Here is an 8,768-nt window from a genome sequence, read left to right as displayed (position 1 = left end):
TACTTTTAAGTTAATAATGATTAATGCTTTGCCAGCTCCAAGCGCCAACCTATATCTCATTTATTTCATTGCTGTAATTTGTCAACCACTGAATCTAAGGAGCATTTGAGCTCTCACAACCTCTGTTTTTCCAAACATACGAACATGTGGATTGGTGTTTCATTTCATAATTTGCCTCGTCTAGTTTTTGACCACAGCTAATCATTTTTCATTAGAGACATATCTTTGGTTTCTAGCCTATTAAAATTACAGTAATGTCTGAATGAGAGTGAAGGCCCAAATTGCAATTACGACGGTTGTTTGGTTGAAGGTACAAAACTAACAAATCTCATAATTCATTCATTAAAGAGGAATGATATTTACCACTAATTAGGCTCTCTGAGATGACGTATGATAAATGTTTGCTCCCTTGTGACAAATCTGTTGCATTGGTTTAGAGCTGACATAGAGCAGATGCACTATGGAGAATAGCCCCACCACACTGGAGGTTTTTCTGACTTAATAATGTCAACACCAGAGTCCTCACAAAACCAGATGGAGCCACTTTATTTGTTGGACTGATTGCACCTACTCAAGTTTATCTCCAGCCGTTCATATGGTGCAGAAAGTAAGACGAGAGAGATGTCTGGTCCAGTCAACGTTGTAATTTATGAAGTGCTTTTAAAACCAGGGTTGCCGTAAGGTTCCGTGTAACAAAGCACATAAATGCATGATAACAACACTGGAGAACACTGCATAAATTTTAACATATGAGCCCAGATCTCGTTCTCTTTCCCTCCCTCTCTCTCTCTTTCTCTCTCTCTTTCTGTCTTTTTCTTTCCATCTGAGTGGAAACATGTGACTGAATAACAAGTAAGATGCACAAAAATTAGGGAGGACCTCATATGTTCGTCAACAATGAAGGTTGGGACCATCTGAAGCAACAGTACATATTGTATATACATTACAAAGTCAAAAGTTTGGACACGCCTTCCAATTCACTTGAATGAGAAAGTATGTCCAAACCTTTGAGTTGTACTGTATATATTTTCATTCTCTTAGCTAAAACTTAATCTTGTTTTTCAAAACAGGATCAGGTCTGTATCTATTCAAGGAAATCATGTCAGAACTGAATCTCTGCTATTTAAAACATGTTCCTCTTCAGGGATGCCTGCAAATTGATTAAAGGCATGACATAATCTAGATCGCAAAGTTAGCATTTTGCTGCTGCTTTGCCCTTACACTTTTCACATGAACACAGGAGCCTGCTATGGTGGTTATTGGCAGTACTTCCACAATTTTCCCTTTCAGGCAGTGTGTGTAACATTACTGAAGTTGACCAGGGCATCCACTGTCCAAAGGTCAAGGAAAAAGTGGACCGTTTTGGGAAGTGTGGCTAATTTGCTGCCTGACTTGTTTTTGACGTTAAGAAGTGTGTGTGTGTGTGTGTGTGTGTGTGTGCGTGTGTGTGGTTGTTTGAACGAGGGGGCCGTGAACAATAAGCTCCAACCCACAGTAATCAGTCCAGAACGGTACCGACCCACCGGGATTTCTCCCAAACCTCCTGAACCAGATCCAAACCGAAGAAATACTGCTCTTGGATATGATAAGCGTGAACTAGATGTGTCCTCTTCTCCTCACCATCCCCATTCATACCGACGCACATGTATTTTCTGTCAAAACCAAGAGGCCTTCCCACATGTCAGAGCAGTAATGAGTGGAACCTCTTCAAACAGTGATGTCTTTCTTATCTGTGTCATTTATTTTATGGGTTCGAAAACTGAATGGAGCAGTAGAGTTCATCTGAAAACTGAGGAATTAGCAGCATAAACACAAACCTTGAAGTCTCCAAGGCGATAAGGAACGCGGTTTAGTACTTATCTGGATGACTTAAAACCAAAATCCTAACTCTCTCTTGGGCAATATGTGTTGAAATACAGTCACTCCATCACACAATTATTGTGTGTGGAAGAGAATGTTCCACTTGGATAGGAATGCTGAACTCATCACAGAAGTCAATTGTGCTTCTTATTAAGTTTTTAAGATAGAGGATCCATTGGATACCTTCTGCCTATACAAACACACTTACTGGATCTGCTTACACAGATTCAAAATCACAGCCAAAACCCATCACACTCCCATAACATATCTACCTCTTCCTCTCCCCCTCTTGCCGTCATCACTACACTTCTGCATATTTAAAACAAAATATAATACTGACTGTTCCCTCCTGCAGATATGATGTGTATAGTTCATATTTGTTGACAATATTTCGCAGAGGGCACGTGAAAATAGAAATGCAAAACATCCTGTCTTACAAAAACAATAAACCACTTCCAGGTATATCGTTCCAGCATACATAGAAGGTCTCGCTCTCTCTTTTTTTTTTTTTTTTTTTAAATAGCGTGGCTCTGTGCTGCCAGAAGCTTCCTTGTAAGCTGGTTTTGAAAATGAATGCCTTTATGTTTTGGTTTGGACCAACTGAATAATTTACTATGTAATTACATACTCTGCAAAAGCCTCTGTGTCCACTCGGGCCCGTTTGGGATTCTCTGTAGCATTGCAGTCACAACCAGAGCCTTGACCAAATCAAAATTCAAACCCACTCTCTAATCACAAAACTGGAAAACACACATCCAGAGGCAAAGTTTTATGTCTGCAGTTTGCTAAATACCCTTACACCAACAATTGGGGTGTAATTTCTGATTTGCAGCTTAGCCAAACGTTTCTTTTTTTTTTTTTTTTTTTGAGCCACTGTAAACTAGCACTCAGCTGAGACGCAGCAGCCTGCGCAGTGCTTTTGCAAAACATGTCCCGTCATTACAGTTGGCAGGATATTCTCTGAGAAAAATGTATTGAAGCAAAGTCACCACTGCGGCTCATGGGAAGTACCCATAAAAAAAAAAAATGAATAAAAAAAATAAAACAAGAAAAAACTGCTCTCAACAGTCTGGTCATTGTCACACAGGTTTATCAGGATTGTTAAGACTGTAGACTCAAAAGTAACAGATTGATGGTAGATCATATGTATCATACTGTAGCTCTAAGCAGGGTCTCCCTCTCGGGATTTATGCTTATGACTAGGGTTGGGTATCGTTTGGATTCTGCTTATGATTGCAACTTTGAGTTCCAAATTTAAATGTTAAGATAATACAATACAACCATTTACTTTGACTTTTATTGTTTCATTAAAATAAGTAAATTCAAAGTCTTTTAACTGACCAATTACAAAGTAAATACAGACAATAAAAATGTCATACAATGATCCACAGTGACATTTTCTTGTAGATGCTCTGGTATTTAACACTCCTCAGTTTTCTCTTTTGTCAGCTTTCCCTTTATTCTCAAAGAGACTTGGCATCGCGACTTGCTGGCTGATGACACACTCCGGCTAGGAGACCGCAAAGCATCAAACACTGAACATTCTTTCACATCTACGCCATTTTGCCTTTAATGTTTGCATTATACTCTGCATCTTTCACCGCTGCTGTGACAATAGCCACGCATGCCTTTATCTAAATATATTGACAGGCTGTTGCATCGATGCATGACGTAGACAGGTTCTGGCAGATATGTAGCTTTTGTTTCCAATAATAAAGGGTTAACACGTTTTGTAACTGATAGACAAAACCAAAATTTTATTTTACGGGAACACAGCTTTGGTATTTTGGATATGGTTCTAATGTGGAACTTGTTTTCGGTTCCCAGCCCTACTCATGACTAGTAGCTTTGATCAGTTTGAGTCCCGGGGAGAGCAGGCTGAACCTTAGTGTAAAACAGAATGTGAAACAGTCTAGGTATGTGCTGAGTTAACACCTCGTGCCTCAGGTTGACATTGTGTCTGGCAAAAACTTTCATCCATTCTGTATCTGTCATGTGCCATCCAGAGATCTATAAATTTGTGAAAACACAGCCTGTTTGACTTATACTGTCACTGACGCACGTGAATTTTAAATGATAAACATCAGTGTGTTACTGCTGCTGATTTACACATGTGGATTGTTTTTAAATATAAAAAAGCTATTGGATGAGGAGGGCTTCACTCACTCAATCACTTGCCTTGTATGGGGGCTATGGTTGATTTATAAACTGTGTGAACCTGTGTCACTTGACCAAGTTATCCATTGTAAAGTACTTTTATACATTAAAACTGGGTAGATTGACACCTAAAGTATTAATACTAGCAATACTACGCCTTTTTTGAATATTATTACCATCGTCAATAGGATCAGTGCAAAACAAAATGATACATCTCACATTAGATCATGTTCTGGGCACATGAACGCACTTTCTTGTGCACACGCTCTCCACTTCTTACTTCTCTGGTGTTGTGTGAATGCATGCAGTGATCACCTTGTTATGTATGTAAGAGGCAGCTGTGGATCAGAGGTAGAGCGGGTCATCCACTAATTGGAAGATCAGCGGTTTAAGATCCTCCAATCCACATGTCGAAGTGTCCTTGGCCAAGATACTGAACCCCAAATTGCTCCTGATGACTTTGCCAGCGGTGTGTGAGTGTGTGTGTGTGAATGCGCATTAGATTAGATCCTGATTAGCAGGATGGTACCTTGCATGGCAGCCTCAGTGTATGAATGTGAAAGTGAAATGAAAGTGCTTTGAAAGGTCGTAAGACCAAAAAGGCGTTATATAAATTCCATTCTATTTAGTTCAAAGAATACACTAAATATGTTATTTACTGTTAAACGCTGTCTTGCATTTTGACATGCATTTGATCAGGTCATTAACAGAGAGAAGAATAGTAAAAAGAAATGACTAACGTTTGGCAAATCACTCAGTGATAAAATAAATATGTACTCACAAGCCTGTTTATGATGCATTAAACTCATAAAACATGAAAGTATTAGCTGCCTTTAGTAATAAAAAGTGTTGTTATTGATATCAGTGATTCTGGCCTTGGTATTTTGTTGGTATCAGATCAGAGTCAGATTTCATAATATTGCCCACCCCAAGTGAACACTTGTGTGCACATCTGTATTTCACTGCTCTCTATGAATTTGATGGTACATCCAACACTAACATAAAACAACTGCTAATCATGTTGAAATCTGCACATGAAATACTAAAGAGGTAAGACAGAAAATAGAGAAGAAAATATTCGGTGTTGGATTGTTACAAAAGCTGAGCTCATGTTAGTTTATATAACTTCTAATATTGTGGGGAAATAGATACAAAGGGAATAAACATGACATGGAATGAAATACGTTTTTTTAAACTGAATTTTGCCTCAAACTGTCTTTGATTTGCCAAACCTCCAAATTAGTGTTGTGAAATCTAGTTGCACCATTTTGAATTGATGACCAAAGATTTCACCAAATTTCTCTAAGGACCCTCAGATTTAAAATCAATCAGCCCAAAATCACAAATTGCAAAGGGGCCTTCAGTGGGCAATAGAAGAATACACTTGGATGTTAAGGGGTCAAAGGTTACTCATGTGGTTGCTCCACTGACTCTCTCTTAACCTAACTACAACTTTGCCTTAACCTTAAACTAAACCTTCACCTTAAAATGCTTGCTTTTTGTCCCCAAAAGGAAAACAAATCCCTACAATGTGACTGTCTAAGCAGATTTATGTACCCACAACATTAGTAATACAAGTGCACACACACACACACACATACACTGATACTAAGGTTCAGCCACTGCTGTCATCCAAAACGCCATTCATACTCAAAGACTGGCCTGTAGATGAGATGCCCGGTATCAGAGTCTGCTGCCAGAAGCTCTTACCGCACCATGCGGCATCTGGCACGGAAAGGGGACATGTTGGATAAAAGTAGTACACACTAGCTCTAGCCCCAAAAGAAATGACAGGAACCTAGTTAGCTTGGGATGGTTTTACTTTTCCCTAGACTGCTCATTTTATTACTTAAATGCAATTGACTCTTGTACTCAGTTTCCACCCTGACATTTGCAGTTAGCTATTATAATAAAACATAGCTCTGTTACGTAAAATGGACTAAAAGTCATGTCAGTCCTGTCAGTTTTGATACTGTCTTGTTCAGCTCTTCATTTCTGCTCTGCATTTCTTTAATACTGATGATTAATGAGTCATTTTAGGTTACATTTTTTTCTTCTAATGTGTATAAAGTTGTTTCACCCTCAAGGCTTTCGTAAAATGTTGTCAGCAGAGGAATTTAGTTTAATTTATAGCAGAGGGATTATAATGTTGATCTTAGTGTAAGACATAATGGATAAAAGTGTTGGCTAGATGCCTAAACTGAAAAATTGAAGACATTGTTTGGAAGTGTTTAAAAAATACTTGAAGAGTACTTGATTTAAAAATTCAAATATTTGTAAGTATGATTAGTCACTTTTGACCCGGCTTGTTGCCTCCACGAACACACATAATCACACCTACACGCACACACACACACACACACACACACACACACACACACACACACACACACACACACACACACACACACACACACACACACAGACACACACACATTTCTTTTGTCAGGTTGATTGTGTAAGGTGGTCTGTCAATTACAAGTTTAAGGAATGAGAAAGGAAAATATGGAGCAGGCAAAGAGAAATGTAGCCTTACGTAAATCATCTTTGAGGTTGAAGGAGTGAAATAGCAGGGAGGACAAACCACAAATACATCACCTTTTAACAAAAACCCAGGGTTAGCCATTTCAAGCTAAAGGTTTGGCCAGGGACCAGGCCACAAAGCAAAACCATCCCATGGTGCTCACACACTCCTCCTCCAACTCCACCCTCTCTGTCTCTGCTCGGCTTCATGTTTGAATGGGCTTTGTTTTGGAAATGCTTTAGGCCAACCATACATTAATAGACTATAAAAAGACTACCACCAGGTTTTACACTTAACAGCCAGCTTATCTCGGTCCGCAGAGTTTCCATCACAACGCTCAGATAAGCATTTGCACCGGCTCACGTTACAAGATCATGCAGGTCTTCTCATGGTCACGTCGAGGCGGTTCGATGTCAATGTAAAACCCGCAGGACGCTCACCACCAGAAAGTTCACCGCGCTGTTGACAATGCCACTATAGCAACACTGTCAACTACGGAGATGCAATCCATGTGGGAGCGAGTCGAGTATTTCTCACTATTCGATGAATTAAAAGCTTTGCGCAAGCCTCCAAATGCTCAGGAGTGATCTGATGTTTTAGAGAAATAAACCGCATATGTGAGATCTTTTTCTTTTTTTCTTTCAGAAGTGAGTTTGGAATTGCTTTCATGGAGCCAATGCACATATACAGCTAAAACCACCAAGTTTTCTTCTCAGTCATTTAGACAATGAGTTTTAAAAGGCCTAAAGTGGTGGACTTCAAATGTTTCAAGGCTGATATTGATATCATTGTTTTTCTATTGAAGCTGTCCATAGCTCATATTTTTTACTGATATTCAATACAGTTCATTAAGATTTATGCCCCAAAAAGTCAATATTTTTTATTCTCGACAGCAAAGAAAAGACTCAAACAACATTTATACCATAATAAGACAAAGCTCTCCAGTGACCCCAACACAAATGAAACAATATGAGTTTAACAGAGAGATCCACAGCTTTCACAAAGAATGAAACCGCTTTCGATCATCATTGTTGCATTTTAGGAAACCTCATCCTGAATCATTTCTTACGTATATCCAGCTCTTTGTCCTATATTTCCATGAGGCATGCTTACATTAACACTTCCTTGTGTCTTTATCACACTTTTAAAGCGTGTTTTTGGCTCCACTGAGCTTTATTCCACAGTTTAAATGACAGAATGCAGACTGCTAACAATGTAATTCCTGGAGCCACGCTGTCTGGTCTCAACAGATATACACAACAACACCTTTCCGTATGTCCTTGGAAATGGGAATGTTTGTGTGCCCAAGAGTGTTTGTGTATCACACACTTCTCTTGTGTATATGTAAAGTGACGACTTGACGAAGTGGAAGAAGAAAAATTACAAGCTGCATTCTTTGGTGTTCTTTATTTTCCATCTATGGGGAATGCAAGGACATAAAACACAAATACACCTGCCCCCACACACACACTCACAATTAAACAGCTCATTAGAACACGTAAACAAAAACGCGCCGTCTCCCTCGCACATACATAAACATGCAATTAAGCAAACACACACGTGCACACAAGCAAGCAATGTACATCAATCATATACACGTTCGTTCTCATTGCACACACTGTAGAGCTCAGCGAGTTTGGCACATTTTGCTGAGATTGTCATAATCAAATCAGTAGTTTATACCTGTTGGTGTTTAGTTCAATCAAAAACAGACATTTTTAACAGCTGTGGATGAATGGACTCGTACGCCTTGAAACTGTCCACCTGTCAACACAGAGAAATAAAGCCAACCAGCTAAACAAACTGATCAGCCATGCACAGCGGAAAGAAAATTGTATTTCTTTTTTTGTAACATTGTTTGAAAATCTTCAAAAACATTCACATGTGTGCTGAGAAATCATCGGTGAACTTACTGTACTAAAAGTTAAGAATGAGTTTCAATACTGTAAATTGTCTTATTGTCGTATTAAACAGCTGTTTACGAAGTACAAGACTCATTTCATATAAATCACTGAACGTGAAATTTCACCACCCAGCTATTAAGCTTTATTATAGATTATTAAAAAGTAAAGTTAGGTTGTGACATCTAAACCATCAATTCTTAAAGAAAGTGTCCATAGCCATAAAAACAAATCGGTGATCACAAGTTCTTGGAAAAGATTAAAGATTCTAAATCAATCTGTCACATTAACCAATGAATAACGGCCTTTTGGGAGAAGGAGGTGCC

This window comes from Scomber scombrus, chromosome 13 (genome assembly GCF_963691925.1).
Source record: "Scomber scombrus chromosome 13, fScoSco1.1, whole genome shotgun sequence".
In the NCBI taxonomy this organism is placed as follows: Eukaryota; Metazoa; Chordata; class Actinopteri; order Scombriformes; family Scombridae; genus Scomber; species Scomber scombrus.
The sequence above is the reverse complement of the archived record's forward strand: the minus strand, read 5'-3'. Positions refer to the sequence as shown.